At 37.0% G+C, this 18075-nt stretch overlaps 1 non-coding gene across 1 annotated transcript; it reads left to right on the top strand.

The window, feature by feature from the left end:
* The first annotated feature begins 4656 nt into the window (after positions 1-4656).
* Positions 4657-4762, top strand: LOC130949456 (small nucleolar RNA R71). The gene has a single exon (XR_009073389.1). It is a non-coding gene; the product is annotated as a small nucleolar RNA R71 (small nucleolar RNA).
* Positions 4763-18075: the final 13313 nt, after the last annotated feature.

An 18075-nucleotide genomic window follows, 5' to 3' on the forward strand; every position in this document is an offset into this window, starting at 1 on the left:
TAGTCCCAATTAGATGAGCGGGGTTAGTAGCCTTTTACTTCTGAATAGTTTTGGCATCTCACTTTATCCTTTGAAATTCAGAATGATTGGCATCTATAGGAACTCATAATTTAGATAGCGTTATTGATTCTCCTATTGCAGTATGTTGATTCTTGAACACAGCTACTTTATGAGTCTTGGCCGTGACCCTAAGCACTTTGTTTTCCAGTATTACCACCAGATACATAAATGCCACAGACACATAATTGGGTGAACCTTTTCAGATTGTGACTCAGCTTTGCTAAAGTCCCCAATTAGAGGTGTCCGGAGTTCTTAAGCACATTCTTTCTGCATTGGATCACGACTTTAACCACTCAGTCTCAAGCTTTTTACTTGGACCTTCATGACATAAGCACATGGTTAGGGACAGCTTGATTTAGCCACTTAGGCCAAGATTTTATTCCTTTGGGCTCTCCTATCCACTGATGCTCAAAGCATTGGATCCTTTTTACCCTTGCCTTTTGGTTTAAAGGGTTATTGGCTTTTTCTGCTTGCTTTTTCTTTTTCTTTATTTTTTTTCGCAAGCTTGTGTTATTCACTGCTTTTTCTTGCTTCAAGAATCAATTTTATGATTTTTTAGATTATCAATAACATTTCTCTGTTTTCATCATTCTTTCAAGAGCCAACAATTTTAACATTTATAAACTTCACTATCAAAATTATGCACTGTTCAAGCATTCATTCAGAAAACAAAAAGTATTGCCACCACATCAAAATAATCAAACTAATTTCAAGATAAATTTCGAAATTCAAGTACTTTCTTGTTCTTTTGTAATTAGCCACATTTTTTATTTAAGAAAGGTGAAGGGTTCATAGGACATTCATAGCCTTAAGACATAGACTCTAAATACTAATGATCATGTAATGAAGAATCAAACATAGATAACACATAAAGCAAAAAAATTGAAAAATAGAAAAAATAAGGACAAGGAAATTAAAGAACGGGTCACCTTAGTGATGGTGGCTAGTTCTCCTTCTTGAAGATCCTATGGAGTGCTTGAGCTCCTCAATGTCTCTTCCTTGCCTTTGTTGCTCTTCCCTCATGGCTATTTGATCCTCTCTAATTTCATGGAGAATAATGGAGTGATCTTGGTGCTCCATCCTTAGTTGCTCCATATTGGAACTCAAATCTCCCAAAGAGGTGTTGAGTTGCTCCCAATAGTTGTGTGGAGGAAAATGCATCCCTTGAGGCATCTTATGGATTTCTTGATGAAGGACTTCCTCATGCTCTTGTTGAGGTCCATGAGTGGGCTCTCTTGTTTGCTCCATTCTCTTTTTAGTGTTGGGCTTGTCCTCTTCAATAAGGATGTCTTCCTCTATGATAATTCTAGTTAAATTGCATAGGTGACAAATAAGATGAGGGAAGGCTAACCTTGCTAAAGTGGAAGGTTTGTCAACAACCTTGTATAGTTCTAGAGGTATGATCTCATGAACTTCCACTTCCTCTCTAATCATGATACTATGGATCATGATAGCCCGATCCACATTTACTTCAGACCGGTTGCTAGTAGGAATGATAGAGTGTTGGATGAACTCTAACCATCCTCTAGCCATGGGTTAAAGGTCATGCCTTCTCAATTGAACCGGCTTACCTTTGGAGTCTCTTTTCCACTGAGCTCCTTCCACACATATGTCCATGAGGACTTGGTCCAATCTTTTATCAATGTTGACCCTTCTAGTGTAGAAGTGTGCATCTCCTTGCATCATTGGCAAGTTAAATGCCAACCTTATTTTTCCGGACTGAAATCTAAGTATTTCTTCCGAACTATGGTAAGCCAAATCTTTGGGTTCGGGTTCATAATTAGATCATGCTTTTTGGTGATCCATGCATTAGCATAGAACTCTTGAACCATTAAGATTCTGACTTGTTGAATGGGGTTGGTGAGAACTTCCCAACCTCTTTTTTGAATCTCATGTCAGATCTCTAGATACTCATTTCTTTTGAGCATAAAAGGGACCTCAGGTATCACCTTTTTCTTGGCCACAACTTCATAGAAGTAGTCTTGATGGACCTTTGAGATGAATCTCTCCATCTCCCATGACTCGGAGGTAGAAGCTTTAGCCTTCCCTTTCCTCTTTCTAGAGGTTTCTTCGGACTTAGGTGCCATAAATGGTTAGGGAAAAACAAAAAGCAACACTTTTACCACGCCAAACTTAAAAGGTTTGCTTGTCCTCAAGCAAAAGAAGAAAGAAGGGACGGAGAAGAAGAAGAAGTGGAGGAGATAGAGGGTGAAGAAATGTTCGGCCAAGGAGGGGAAAAGTGTATATAAGGTGTGAAAATGAAGGAGTGATGAGGGGTTTATATAGGAGTGGAAGAGAGGGGTGTCCGTGTGTGAGGGTTGGGTTTGGGAGGGAAAGTTTTTGAATTTTGAATGGTGGGGTAGGTGGGGTATTTGGGAAAGAGTGGATGGAGGTGATTCGTAAAGGGTATTGGGGAAGAAAAATGGAGGTGATTAGTGAGGGGTATTTGGGGAAGGGTGTTATTGGAATGTGTGAAGAAAAGAGAGTGAGTTGAGGTAGGTGGGGATCCTGTGGGGTCCACAGATTCTGAAGTGTCAAGGATTTCTCATCCCTGTACCATTCTGGCATGTAAACACCCTCTGAGTGCTAATCCTGGCGTTAAACGCCAGGTTGCTGCCCATTCCTCGCATTAAATGCCAGTCTAGTGCCCTTTTCTGGCGTTAAACACCCAGAATGGTGCCAGACTGGGCGTCTAACACCCATTCTGCTACAATTACTAGAGTTTAAATGCTAGTAAGCTCCTCCTCTAGGGTGTGCTATTTTTAATGCTGTTTTTGAGTTTGCTTTGATTTTGCAGTTGTTTTTGTGACTCCACATGATTATCAACCTAAAGAAAATATAAAATAACAATGGAAAATGGAAATTTAACATAGATAGATAAAAAATGGGTTGCCTCCCAATAAGCGCTTCTTTAATGTCAATAGCTTGACAGTGAGCTCTCATGGAGATTCACAGATATTCAGAGCATGGTTGGGGACTCCAAACACCAAACTTAGAGTTTGAATGTGGAGGCTCTATTTGACTCTGTATTGAGAGAAGCTTTTCATGTTTCTTCTCTATGTGTACAGAAGGAGATCCTTGAGCCTTAAACATAAGGTAGTCCTCATTCACTTGAAGGAATAACTCTCCTCTGTCAACATCAATCACAGCTTTTGCTATGGCTAGGAAGGGTCTACCAAGGATGATGGATTCATCCTCCTCCTTCCCAGTGTCTAGGATTATGAAGTCAGTAGGGATGTAAAGGCCTTCAACCTTTACCAAGACATCCTCTACAAGTCCATAAGCCTGTTTCTTTGATTTGTCTTCCATCTCTAGTGAGATTCTTGTAGCTTGTACCTCAAAGATTCCAGTTTATCCATTACAGAGAGTGGCATGAGGTTTATGCCTGATCCCAGGTCACACAGAGCCTTCTCAAAGGTCATGGTGCCTATGGTGCAAGGTATTAAGAACCTTTCGGGATCCGGTTTCTTTTGAGGTATCTTCAGCTGAACCAATGCACTTAGTTCATTGATGAGTAATGGAGGTTCATCCTCCCAAGTCTCATTACAAAATAACTTGGCATTCAGCTTCATGATTGCTCCAAGGTACTTAGCAACTTTCTCTTCAGTAATTTCTTCATCCTCTTCAGAGGAAGGATACTCATCAGAGCTCATAAATGGCAGAAGTAGGTTCAATGAAATCTCTATGGTCTCTATATGAGTCTCAGATTCTCTTGGTTCCTCAAAGGGGAACTTCTTTTCGTTCAGAGGACATCCTATGAAATTTTTCTCACTGGAAATCACGTCCTTCTCACTCTCTCCAAGTTTGGCCATGTTGGTCATGGTTATGGCCTTGCACTCTCTCTTGGAATTTTCTTCTGTATTGCTTGGGAGAGTGCTAGGAGGAGTTTCAGTAACCTTTTTACTTAGCTGACCCACTTGTGCCTCCAAATTTCTAATGGAGGATATTGTTTCCTTCATAAAACTTAGTGTGATCTTAGATATATCAGAGACAATGGTTGCTAAGCCAGAATGACTCTTCTCAGAGTTCTCTCTCTGTTGCTAAGAAGATGATGGAAAAGGCTTGCTATTGCTAAACCTATTTCTTCCACCATTATTGTTGTTGAAGCCTTATTGAGGCTTCTGTTGAGGCTTCTGTTGATACTTCCATGAGAAATTTGGGTGATTCCTCCATGAAGAATTGTAGGTGTTTCTATAGGGTTCTTCCATGTAATTCACCTCTTCCATTGCAGGATTCTCAGGGTCACAAGCTTCTCCTTCAGAGAAGGCTTCTTTAGCACTGCCAGATGCAACTTGCAATCCAGTCAGATTCTGAGAAATTATATTGACTCGCTGAGTCAATATTTTGCTCTAAGCTAATATGGCATTCAGAGTATCAATCTCAAGAAATCCTTTCTTCTGAGTTGTCCCATCGTTCACAGGATTTCTTTCAGAAGTGTACATGAACTAGTTATTTGCAACCATTTCAATGAGTTCCTGGGCTTCTGCAGGCGTTTTCTTCAGATGAATAGATCCGCCTGCAGAATGGTCCAATGACATCTTGGATAACTCAGACAAACCCTCATAGAAGATACCTATGATGCTCCATTCTGAAAGCATGTCAGAAAAGGACACCTTCTGATCAATTGCTTGTATCTTTCCCAAGCTTTATAGAGGGATTCACCTTCCTTCTGTTTGAAGGTTTGAACTTCCACTCTAAGCTTACCCATCTTTTGAGGTGGAAAGAATTTAGCTAAGAAGGCATTGACCAGTTTTTCCCAAAAGTTCAGGCTGTTTCCAGGTTGTGAGTTCAACCATATACTAGCTCTGTCTCTTACAGCAAAAGGAAAAAGCATAAGTCTGTAGACCATGGGATCAACTCCATTGGTCTTAACAGTGTTACAGATTTGCAAAAATTCAACCAAGAACTGATGAAGATCTTCCAATGGAAGTCTATAAAACTTGCAATTATGTTGCATCAGAGAAACTAATTGAGGCTTAAGCTCAAAGTTGTTTGCTCCAATGGCAGGAATAGAGATGCTTCTCCCATAGAAGTCGAGAGTTGGTGCAGTAAAGTCACCAAGCACTTCCTTGCATAGTTGGAATTGTTGTTATTTTCGGCTGCCATGTCTTCTTCTTTTTCGAAAATTTCTGTCAGGTCCTCTCCAGAGAGTTGTGCTTTAGCTTCTCTTAGCTTACTCTTCAGAGTCCTTTCAAGTTCAGGATCAGTTTCAACAAGAATGCCTTTATCTTTGTTCCTACTCATATGAAAGAGAAGAAAATAAAGAAAGTATGGAATCCTCTATGTCACAGTATAGAGATTCCTTGATATGTTAGAGGAAAAGAAGAATAGAAGGATGAGGTAGAGAGAAGAATTCAAACTTATAAAGAGGGATGGGGTCCAAATTATTAAAGGAGGGTAAGTGTTAGTGATTAAATAGAAAGAGATGGGAGAGAGAGAATTTTCAAAAATTTTTAAATGAAATAAACTTAGAGTTTAAAATAATTATTTAATTAAAAAGATTTTTGAAAACTTTGTTAATGGTTTTCGAAAATTGGAGAGAGAAAAGTAGTTAAGTGGTTTTGAAAAAGATAAGAAATAATAAGTTTTGAAAAAATAAGAAGTTAGAAAGAGATTTTGAAATTAGAATTTAAAAAGATGTGATTTGAAAAAGATATGATTAAAAAGATATGATTGAAAAGATATGATTGAGAAACAAATTAAGAAAGATTTGATTTTTAAAATTGATGACTTGACTAACAAGAAATTAAAAGATATGATTCTAAAATTCAAATATTGAACCTTTCTTAACAAGAAAGTAACAAACTTGAAATTCTTGAATCACAACATTAATTGTTAGCAAGGATTTTCGAAAATATTAAAATAAAAATGAAAAAGATTTGATTTTGAAAAATATATGATTGATAAGAGAGGATATGAAAAAGATAAGATTTTGAAAAATTAGTTTTAAAACTTGAAAAATTGAAAAAGATTTGAATTGAAAACAAAATTACATCTTTGGTGTTATCCTGGCGTTAAACACCTAGAATGGTATCCATTCTGGCGTTTAACGCCCACTTGGCTACCTCCTTTGGCATTAAATACCCAGCCAAGTACCCTGGCTGGCGTTTAAACGCCAGAAATTCTTCCTTATTGGGCGTTTTGAACGCCCACCTTTTTCTCTGTGATTCCTCTGCTGTATGTTTTGAATCTTCAATTCGCTGTATTATTGACTTGAAAAGACATAATTTTGAATTTTTTTTGAATTTTTTTATGATGAGAGGGAAAAACAACAGAATGAAATTAAACATGAAAAACTAAGATAAAAACAAGGAATGCATGCAAGAACATTTTGAATGTCAAGATGAACACCAAGATCACTTTGAAGATCATGATGAACATCAAGAACATATTTTTGAAAAATTTTTAAGAAAAGAAAGACATGCAAGACACCAAACTTAGAAGTTTTCATACTAGAGACACTAAGAATTTGAGAATGCACATGAGAAACAACAAAAGACACAAAATAAGAGAATTTAAAGATCAGACAAAGAAAATCATCAAGAACAACTTGAAGATCAATGAAGAACACAATGCATATATTTTCGAAAAATGCAAGAAAAATAGAAACATGCAATTGATACCAAACTTAAAAATTGACACTAGACTCAAACAAGAAACACAAAAATATTTTGATTTTATGATTTTATAAAAAAAAATTTGTAATTTTTTTATTTTTCGAAAATTATTTTGAAAAAGAAAATAAGAAACTCAAAATTTTTAATAAGAATTCCAGGAGTCATGCAATATTAGTCTAAAGCTTCAGTCTAAAAAGATTAGTCATGGCTAGCCAAGCTTTAGCAGGACATTACATACAAGCTCCTATGAATCAACTAGCTCCTGTGATGATAAAAGCATCATCTGAAACTCTAGAATTCGTTCTTAAAAATTCTGAAGAACAAAATAAAAAGAAAAAAATACCTAATCTAAGCAACAAGATGAACCGTCAGTTGTCCAAACTCGAACAATCTCCGGAAACTGCGCCAAAGACTTGGTACACGAAATCGTGATCTCACATACTTTCTTCACAACTCCATAGCTGACCAGCAAGTGCACTGGGTCGTCCAAGTAATACCTTACGTGAGTAAGGGTCGATCCCACGGAGATTGTCGGCTTGAAGCAAGCTATCACTACAAGAAAATGAAACATTTGTAACAAAAAATTTATATCAAATTTAAAATTGTTACAAATTATAGCTTTTTTATAACAATAATTAGTTATTGTTACAAAATAAGAATATTTTGTAACAATAAGAAAATTTGTTACAAAATATTTCAATATTTTGTAACAACTTAATTTCTTTTGTTACAAATTATGTTAGCTTTCGTATTGAATTGTTGTTATGTTACAAAATATTATAATGTATTGTAACAAAATATTATATTGTTGCAAAAATTCAAGATATTTTCTAACAAAATATCTATTTGTTTCAAAATCTCTAAATATATTGTAACAAAAAATTAATTTGTCACAAAATACAATATTTTTGTAACAAATTATTTATTTGTCACAAAATTCAAAGATTTTTTATAACTAATAAAAAATTTTGTTTCAACATACTAAATTAAGACTTTGAATTTTTAAAAATAAACATAATAAGTTATTTATGATTTATTATATTTATTTAAGATTTTATATTTAAAAATTTATTTTACTAAAAATATTTAAGTTTAATTAATGATAGTTTGAGTTTAAAATTATTTTAAAAATTAAATAATAAATTATTTATAATTTATTATACTTATTCAAAATAAATTTTTAGAGATCTATATGTTAAACATAGTATTTTCTTATTTATAATTTAAAATTTTAGTAATTGAAAAAAATATAAAAATTTTATATCATTTAATTTAAATATTTAAGATTTTTGAATTTAATATTTTAAATTTTATGAATAAAAAAATTAACTTGAATATCTCCAATTTTATCTTAATTAATATTTGTGTAAAAATAATTATAAAATAATAATAAAATAATATTTTAAAAATAATTAATTTATTTAAATATGTAAAAATTTATAATTAAATAATATCTTTATATAATTATTATTAAATTAAAAATAATTTTTAGTTATTATACTATTCTTATCCTTATTTTTATTAAAAATATTTAAGTTATCCAATCTCTAACCCTATCTTTTTCTGATACTCACAGCACACCACACACACAACCAATACAAGCGTATACACAGACACAAGCATAGAGAGAGAGACCCGAGGAAGTGAGGGAGTCGTGGGGAAGAAGAAGGAAAGGAAAGGGGGGAGGCCGCGCCGCCACTGGCAATCGTCGCGCAACCTTCGTCGCGCTTTACCGTCGGTCACTGCTGCTAAATCGTCATCAGAAATGGAACTGTGGAGAAAGGGATGTCAAGACGCGAAGAGAGAGAGAGTCCGCGAGAAGAGGGAAGCCGCCCGCGTCCTGTCGCCGCCACTGGAGGGAGGCCGTTCGTGTCCAGCTCGCCGCGGCTGTTGCATCGCTATCATCGCGCGCCGCCGTCAAGCCCGAAGCTACCACCATCGCACGAAGCAGAGAGAGTGAAAGACGCGATGGAGGGGTGAGGGAGGAGTTGCCACTGCTGTTGCCAGGGCTAGCCGCCGGAGCCATTGTCGTCACCGCTAGAGCTAGCCGCTAAGGATCGTTCTGTCATCGTGAAACTTGAAAGGGGATGTCACTGCCGTTGTTGCCGGTAGCACTGTTCCCGTTCTGGTTCCAATTCCTTCGTTTACGAGACCTGTAACATTTTCTTCCTTGCTTTGTTACTATTTTGTTCCTCTGTCATATTTTTGTCCTAATTATGTTAGCATATTTTATTCTAGTGTTGCTAATTTATCTCCTAAAAAATTATGATTGGTGCTGAGATCATTGTTACTGCTGCTCTAAGAGGAAAGTTGTTGCTACTAGGAATTAAAAACAAACGAATGGTTTGTTGCGTTTAATTACCGAGTTTTGGCTAATTGAGGTAGGGGATTTTATTTTGAAATTAACTGTTTTAATTTATGAATGCCATGGAAGTCTACGATTTAATTTATTAGAACTTCTAATTAGGGATACTATTTTTGATTATTAGAACTTGTGAATATTAGGGCTGTTGATTATTGTTCTGTGTAGTTTTTTTCTGATTTGTTGCTTGTTTTTTTTTACTTGTTCTGATTAGTAATTTAGTATTATTGGAACTTCAAATTATTACTTGTAATTTTGTAATTTAGCATTAATGGATATGAAACTTCCATGGAAACTGGTGTTTGCTTCTTTTGATGAATTACAATAGCTTAACTTTTCTAGATTTATCTTTTGGTGGGAGTATATTTAATCGAAATTTGCATCTACATATAATAAACCATTATCTTATTTGGAAGTCTGGGGATTAGATAGTGAGGGCTTTTTTAATGTGATCCTCCAAACCCGTATCTAACTATCCATTTGTATGAACATTTTAAAGTACCATAAGTTTTGGAGGATTATATATTTATAATTATCCATTCCAAAGAAAGGAAAATCATCACTTAAAACACCTCCCACAATCAAAGAAAGGAAAATTTTAAAGATTAATGTTTTACTAACTCAATTACTACTGTTCTATTTGCTTATTCTTTTTTTGGAATGTTTTGTGAACTACAAGGTGGGAAAAGCACACTGGAAAACTGTCAAGTTTTACAGGTAAGGTGTCTCGGTTGCTCTCAGTTTCTCAATGTCTCTATTGAAAGCTCTTATAATACCTTTCTTTTACTTGATAATGTGCTTTACTAAAATCCCCTTTTGAAAATCCATTGGATAATAACATCATTCAATAAACGCAAACATATTTCAACTGAGAGCTTTGTCTTGTAATGCTATAATGAAGCCCAGTAAACTGGTCATAAGCATTTACTTTTTCAGTAGTATGTATATAATTATACTGATGTTATTGGGGTCATTCATTAGCTTCTTGTCTTACCTAATACTTATGTTGACGTTGATGTGAACACGTCTATTGATCAGAGCTCTGAAAATTTGAACATCAAGATGCCAGAAGTTCTTTATTTTTTATTTACACATTAATCTTCAGCATCTCAACTTGTTAATAGGTCTAAAACAAAAGATTAAGTAGTTTGGGGATTTCATGTTAGAACTTAGAATATAATTGGTATGAGCCAATTCTTTTAAAAGCTTAAACTATTTTTTTAGAAAGGAAATGTGTTGCATGCCATTTAGAAAAAAATAATAATAAAATAAAAATCTGCAAGTGTCCTTGTGATGAGTGCATCACTTCATTTTATTACTATTATTTTTAATTAATATCATATTTCTGGCACATTAATTATTGACTACTTTGTATATAGAAACTATCAACTTATAAGTAAATGAAGATTGAGGATTAGTTAAACCTATTATAAAGTGTTAAAACTTTGAACTAATAAAGGAGCATATAGTAGCACCATCCACTGACACTAGCGTCTTTTGATTACTTTTGTTGAAGATTCTTTGTATCTCTCATGAATTGGTAACATTGGGAGAAAAGTGTTAGTTCTGTTATATATTGAAGTTTTATATGATAGAAAAATTAAAAAGAAAAGGAAGAAGGATTAGTTGATGCAATGAATAATGATCATGTGGTGTGAACATGAATCAAAGTGTTTTAATTATAATTGATATGAACCAATTCTATTTTTATGAAATTGGGTGCTTCTTCCAAGCTTGATTCAGAAATTGCTTTTGAATATGCAGAATGTTCCTTACTTGGGATGTAGTGCCTTGTATACTTGTAAGTTCATTGACTGTTGGTTATTATATTATATTGAGCTACTTTTTTATTACATTTCAAATCATGATTGTGTTGAATTCTGTGGTGGTTGCAGCCTAGTAGTTATTGGATGGATTTTAGTTTCATGTACCTTCATACTTTGTGCTAGATTTCTGTTTTTTCATCCATGCAATTCGGTTTCGATACTTGACACTATATCTAAACTCATATTTGCAATACAATGTATTCGTTCCCTTTCTGAATACTAAGTTCTTAATTACTTCTTAGAGTGAGTCTGCATTATTTAAGATTTTCCTTTTCTTGTATGGCACTTCAATTTATTTAAGATTTTCTTAGACAATTTATATTATTATTTTTTATTTAAGATTTTCAGATGTGTGGCACTTATTAGAACTTCTCCATGAGAAATGAGTAAATTAGTTAATGAAAGATATTTGAACTATTTATGTTATTATATATTATATAAATGTTGACTTGTTGAGTAAATTAGTTAATATATTTTTTAATTAAAAAATAATATAATTTGATAAATTATTTGTGTAATTTGTATATAAAAAAATTATTACAAAATAAATAGTATTTTGTAACTAAAGAAAAAAATGTTACAAAATTAAGTTACATTTTGTAACAAAATTTTATGATAGGAAAAAATAGATTGTCACCAAAAATACCTTGAAGATCAAAATTTGTTACCACTTTTGTAATGACTTCTGGTTTTTTGTATCACAAAAATTTGTTACAAAATATCATTTTGAATTGTAATAGTTCCGTTTTTTGTTACAAAAACTTTTTGTAACGGGACATACTGCAACGGCTCCTTTTTTTTGTTACAAAATTCTTTTGTTTCAAAATTTTGATTTTTTGTAACAATTTGTAAATCTCAGTCAGGCAGATTCAAATGGTTATGGGGTTTTGATAATTAAAAGATAAATAAAACATAAAATAGGATAGAGATACTTATGTAATTCATTGGTGAGAATTTTAAATAAGCGTATGGAGATGCTTTGTTCCTCTCGAATCTCTGCTTTCCTACTGCCTTCATCCAATCATGCGTACTCCCTTCCATGGCAAGCTGTATGTTGGAGGATCACCGTTGTCAATGGCTACCATCTGTTCTCTCAGTGAAAATGGTCCAGCTACAGGTTACGTAGGGCTAATCATCTGTTGGTTCTCGATCATGTCGGAATAAGATCCAATGATTCTTTTACGCACTGTCACTGCGCCCAGCACTCGCGAGTTTAAAGCTCGTCACAGTCATCCCATCCCAGATCCTACTCGGAATACCACAGACAAAGTTTAGACTTTATAGATCTCAAGAATGTTGCCAATTGATTCTAGCTTATACCACGAAGACTCTGATCTCACGGAATGGAAGGCTCTGTTGTCAGGAAAGGCAACCATGCGACGTGGACCAAGAGGCCAAGAGATACACACTCAAGCTATTGCAAATAGAATGGAGGTGGTTGTCAGGCATACGTTCATAAGTGAGAATGATGATGAGTGTCACGGATCATCACATTCATCAGGTTGAAGTACGAGTGAATATCTTAGAATAAGAATAAGCTTGAATTGAATAGAAGAATAATAGTACTTTGCATTAATTCATGAGGAGCAGCAGAGCTCCACACCTTAATCTATGAGGTGTAGAAACTCCACCGTTTAAAATACATAAGTGATAATGTTGTTCATTAGTTTCAGCCCTAGAGGGGGAACCAGAATAACCAAAACTCTAATACAATGAGAAAAAAGTAATATTTATACTAAAACTAGTAGCTAGGGTTTACAGAAAATGAGTAACTAAGGTAGATAATGCAGAAATCCACTTCCGGGGTCCACTTGGTGTATGCTTGGGCTGAGCATTGAAGCTTTCACATGCATAGGCTTTTCTTGGAGTTAAACGCAACCTCTGATGCTAGTTTGGGCGTTTAACTCCAGCTTTTATTCCAGTTCTGGCGTTAAACGCCAGAAAAGGGTCTCTAACCGGCGTTTTGATGCCAGTTTGGGTCATCAAATATGGGAAAAAGTATGAACTATTATACATTGCTGAAAAGCCCAAGATGTCTACTTTCCAACGCAATTGAGAGTGCAGCAATTGGGCTTCTATAGCTCCAGAAAAGCTACTTCGAGTGCAAGAGGTCAGAATCCAACAGCATCTGCAGTCCTTTTTCAGCCTCTGAATCAGATTTTTGCTCAGGTCCCTCAATTTCAGCCAGAAAATACCTGAAATCACAGAAAAATACACAAACTCATAGTAAAGTCCAGAAATGTGATTTTTGCATAAAAACTAATAATTATATACTAAAAACTAACTAAATCATACTGAAAACTACCTAAAAACAATGCCAAAAAGCGTATAAATTATCCGCTCAACACTTGCATGCTAAGAAACCTAATAGGAACATGATAAAGATAAGAAAAATAATATAGGAAAGCCAAGGAAACAACATAACTAGCCCCAGACTCAGCCTGCGAAGCTAAGACTGGCCAGAGGATATATATATATATATATATATATATATATATATATATATATATATATATATATATATGAACATACATAGGTGTTACGGATCCGGCCCACGGATCCATGACCCGGGGTTAAACCCGAACCCGATTACCCGGGTCCTACCCGCCTCGCCCTTCTAGAGGGCCCGAAGCCGGTCCTCTAGAATTCCTAACCGACTTTCGAATTCAAACGTCTCCCTTATCTTAGCCAAACAAGATAAGATAAGATAACTACCATCACCTATAAATAGAGGACCCAGGTCCCCCCAGGTATTCACTCATTCCTCATACCTTATACCTCTCAGATCTATTCTGACTTGAGCGTCGGAGTGTCTTTGCAGGTAACTCCCCCCTTTGCTCCAGTCAAGCGATCTGGCATCTGCCTCGACCCGCAAGTTTCCGATCCATCCCTCAACCCGTACCAGAGACATCTTGTACATTGGCGCCGTCTGTGGGGAACTTGCACCGACTAAACCGGAATGGAAGACGTACTTGAAGAAGCCTCCTCAAGCCGGGATGACTCTCGAATAAAGAATCCGACCCCAGAACACCAGGAGGTCGCAAACCAAGGAAGGATAGCAAGTACCATCCACCATGCACAGAATAAGGAAAACGATCACATCGTCACGGAACCGCGACACCCTGAGAAAATAGGGGACAAAGCGGCACAAATCATCCAATATCTCTGCCTCCGGGTCCAGGAACTCGAAGGCAGATTGGCCGCCAAGGAAAGATACAATAACGAACACAGAAGCCATGCAATTTCCAGACTAAAATATCGCCACGGCAGATCGCCAACTCGCCGACACGATAGGAGAGACGATCGCAGCACCTCGTGCGACCACAGGCGAGAAAAATCGCCAGAACAGCGATACAGCCAAGGCACAACCGCAGCGCTTCCCGAGATCCGAGTTGTCAGCATGACTCGGATGAAGATCGGTGACACCGAGAGACCAAGCGCACAAGAAACGACCACACGATAATGGGAGCCACACCTTTCACGGAAAGGATCTTGAAAGTAAAACTCCCTAAAGGTTTCGATAAACCCACTGACATGAAGTATGACGGAACCAAAGATCCCCAAGAACATCTAACGACCTTCGAGGCTAGGATGAACCTAGAAGGAGCGGCCGACGAGTCTGATGCAGGGCCTTCCCGGTGACCCTAGCCAGGCCAGCAATCAAATGGTTCAACGCCCTCCCGAACGGATCCATAGCTGGCTTCCACGATATTACACGAAAGTTCATGGCCCAGTTCACGACCAGAATCACTAAAGCTAAACACCCCATCAGCTTGCTAGGGGTCACACAAAAATAGGATGAATCCACAAGGAAATACCTCGACCACTTCAACGGCGAATGTTTAACGGTCGACGGGCTCACGGATTCAATCGCAAGCCTTTCCTTAACCAACGGGCTCATGAACGAAGACTTCCACAAACACCTCACCACCAAACCTGTGTGGGCCATGCACGAGATCCAAAACGTCGCCAAAGATTACATAAATGACGAAGAGGTCAGCCAGGTCGTCGCTGCCAACAAGCAGCAACACAACCACACCCAACATGGCAACCCGGCACCACGACATAACCCACCACCCAGAGAAAATCAAAGGGACCACCCCAAACTGACAAACACAAGCCGACCACCAAGAATCGGCAAATTCTCTAAATACATGCCCCTGATAGCACCAATTACCGAGATATATGATGGCAGGGCATCTAGGCCAGTTTCACTGACCTTTTCTTTACTGTTTTAGGGTAGTTTCATGCATTTTCTTAGTGAATAAGATAAGTTTTGGATGAAAATACACTCACACCTTGATTCAAGCAACTAGTGTGAACTTTGCATGATTTCATGAGAATTTTGCTAGAATTTCATGATAAATTGATGATGCATAATCTCATGACTTTGGCTAGAGCTTTGATGCACTTTAATTGCTTGATTTTAGGGCAAAGGAAGCAAGGAATTGGGCAATTGTTCAAGCTTAGAGAGATTGGATTGCCAAGGAATTGGGATCCAATCAGTTAAGATTGCCAAGGAGATCAATGAATGCATTGATTGAGGAAGAGATGAGAATGAACTTGATCCGGAGAATGCAACATCTCCTGAACCCAATGATTACCCCATTTCTAATCTTACCCATTCTCTTTACTTTCTGCCATTTATTTTCATGCTCATTACCCCAAATCCCCATTTAAGATTCTGCACTTTAATTTCTGTTATTTACTTTCCAGTCATTTAAATTTCTGCAAGTTCTCAATCTAATTTCTGTTTAGCTCAACTAGCATATTCTTCTAACTAAAGTTGCTTGACCAATCAATCCTTGTGGGATTCGACCTCACTCTATTGTGAGTTTTACTTGACGACAATTCGGTATACTTGCCAAAGGAAAATTTGTTGAGAGACAAGTTTTCATGCATCAAGTTTTTGGCGCCGTTGCCGGGGATTAATTTTGAATCAACAATGATTACATTTGAAGATCACTAGATTGAGCATTTTTTCTTTTTGTTTATTTGATTCAGTCAATTTCTTTTAGTTTGTTTTAATTTCTTCCCGACCCCCTTCACCCTCTTTATTTTTTCGTTCTTTCTTTCTTTGATAATTACAATTCTGCTCACTAACCCACTAACTGTTTGATAAATTGCATTACTCACACTAACAATTACTCTAACAAGAATAGTTTCTTCATTTTATCTCCTGTTGTGCAATCTGTCTGTTGTATGACAGGGAGAAGAGAAAGAGTTTCAACATCCTTCGATTCAGAACCTGAAAGGACCCTTTGGAGACTAAGAAGGGAAGCAAGAGGGAAAAGAATTATTGGTGCTGAGGAAGAAGAGGAAGAGTACTTTGAACCCAACATGGAAAAGAATTTGGAGAAAAATCATGAAGAAGAAGCTCACAACCATGCTAGAGAAGGCCATGCAAACCGTGCTGGGCAAGAAAGGAGAGTTCTAGGCTCCTATATCAATCCTAATCCAGAAAATTGTGGAAGTAGCATTCAGAAGCCCATCATACATGCCAACAATTTCGAACTAAAACCCCAGCTCATCACTCTTGTTCAGAATAATTGTTCATTCGGAGGAAGTGCTCAAGAAGACCCCAATCAACATCTAACCACCTTCCTGAGAATTTGTGACACTGTGAAGTCCAATGGAGTCCATCTAGATGTCTATAGGTTGCTCTTGTTCCCTTTTTCACTCAGGGACAAGGCATCCAAATGGCTTGAATCCTTCCCAAAGGAGATCTTAACAAATTGGGAAGATGTGGTGAATAAGTTTTTGGCAAGATTTTACCCTCCTCAAAGGATCAACAGGCTGAGAGCTGAAGTGCAAACTTTCAGGCAACAAGATGGTGAGACTCTTTATGAAGCATGGGAGAGGTTCAAAGACCTAACAATAAGATGCCCACCAGAGATGTTCAATGAATGAGTTCAACTTCACATCTTCTATGAAGGTCTTTCCAATGAGTCAAAGAAGGCTATGGATCATTGGTGCACGAAATTGTGATCATCAATGGCGCCATCAACATGGTACGCTCAATTGCAATCTCAACTCTTTATCACAACTTCGCACAACTAACCAGCAAGTAATAAACCTTACGCGAGTAAGGGTCGATCCCACGAAAATTGTTGGTATGAAGCAAGCTATGGTCATCCTGTAAATCTCAGTTAGGCTGATTCAAATGGTTATGGAGGATTAATGACTAAAAGATGAATAAAACATAAAATAAGGATAGAGATACTTATGTAATTCATTGGTGAGAATTTCAGATAAGCATATGGAGATGCTTTGTCCTTTCCGTCTCTCTGCTTTCCTACTGTCTTCATCCAATCCTTCTTACTCCTTTCCATGGCAAGCTGTATGTTGGGCATCACTGTTGTCAATGGTTACAGTCCCGTCCTCTCAGTGAAAATGTTCAACGCGCTCTGTCACAACACGGCTAATCATCTGTCGGTTCTCAATCAGGTTGGAATAGAATCCAGTGATTCTTTTGCGTCTGTCACTAACGCCCAGCCTTCAGGAGTTTGAAGCTCGTCACAGTCATTCAATCCTTGAATCCTACTCAGAATACTACAAACAAGGTTTAGACCTTCCGGGTTCTCTTGAATGCCGCCATCAATTCTAGCTTATACCACGAAGATTCCGATTAAGGGATCCAAGAGATATCCCTCAATCTAAGGTAGAACGGAGGTGGTTGTCAGGCACACATTCATAGGTGAGAATGATGATGAGTGTCACGGATCATCACATTCATCAAGTTGAGGAACAAGTGATATCTTAGAACAAGAACAAGCCGAATTGAATAGAAGAACAATAGTAATTGCATTAATACTCGAGGTACAGCAGAGCTCCACACCTTAATCTATGGTGTGTAGAAACTCCACCGTTGAAAATACATAACTGAGAATGGTGATCATTGGCTTCGGCCCCAGAGAGGGAACCAGAAGAACCAAGATGAAAGTACAATAGCAAAAGGTCCTATTTGTAGAGAACTAGTAGCTTAGGGTTTACAAAGATGAGTAAATGACATAAAAATCCACTTCCGGGCCCACTTGGTGTGTGCTTGGACTGAGCATTGAAGCTTTCATGTGTAGAGACTTTTCTTGGAGTTAAACGCCAGCTTTTGTGCCAGTTTGGGCGTTTAACTCCCATTCTTGTGCCAGTTCCGGCGTTTAACGCCGGGCAGTTTTGAGCTGATCTGGAACGCCGGTTTGGGCCGTCAAATCTC

The sequence above is a fragment of the Arachis stenosperma genome, chromosome 1 (genome assembly GCF_014773155.1).
Source record: "Arachis stenosperma cultivar V10309 chromosome 1, arast.V10309.gnm1.PFL2, whole genome shotgun sequence".
NCBI classification, from domain to species: Eukaryota; Viridiplantae; Streptophyta; class Magnoliopsida; order Fabales; family Fabaceae; genus Arachis; species Arachis stenosperma.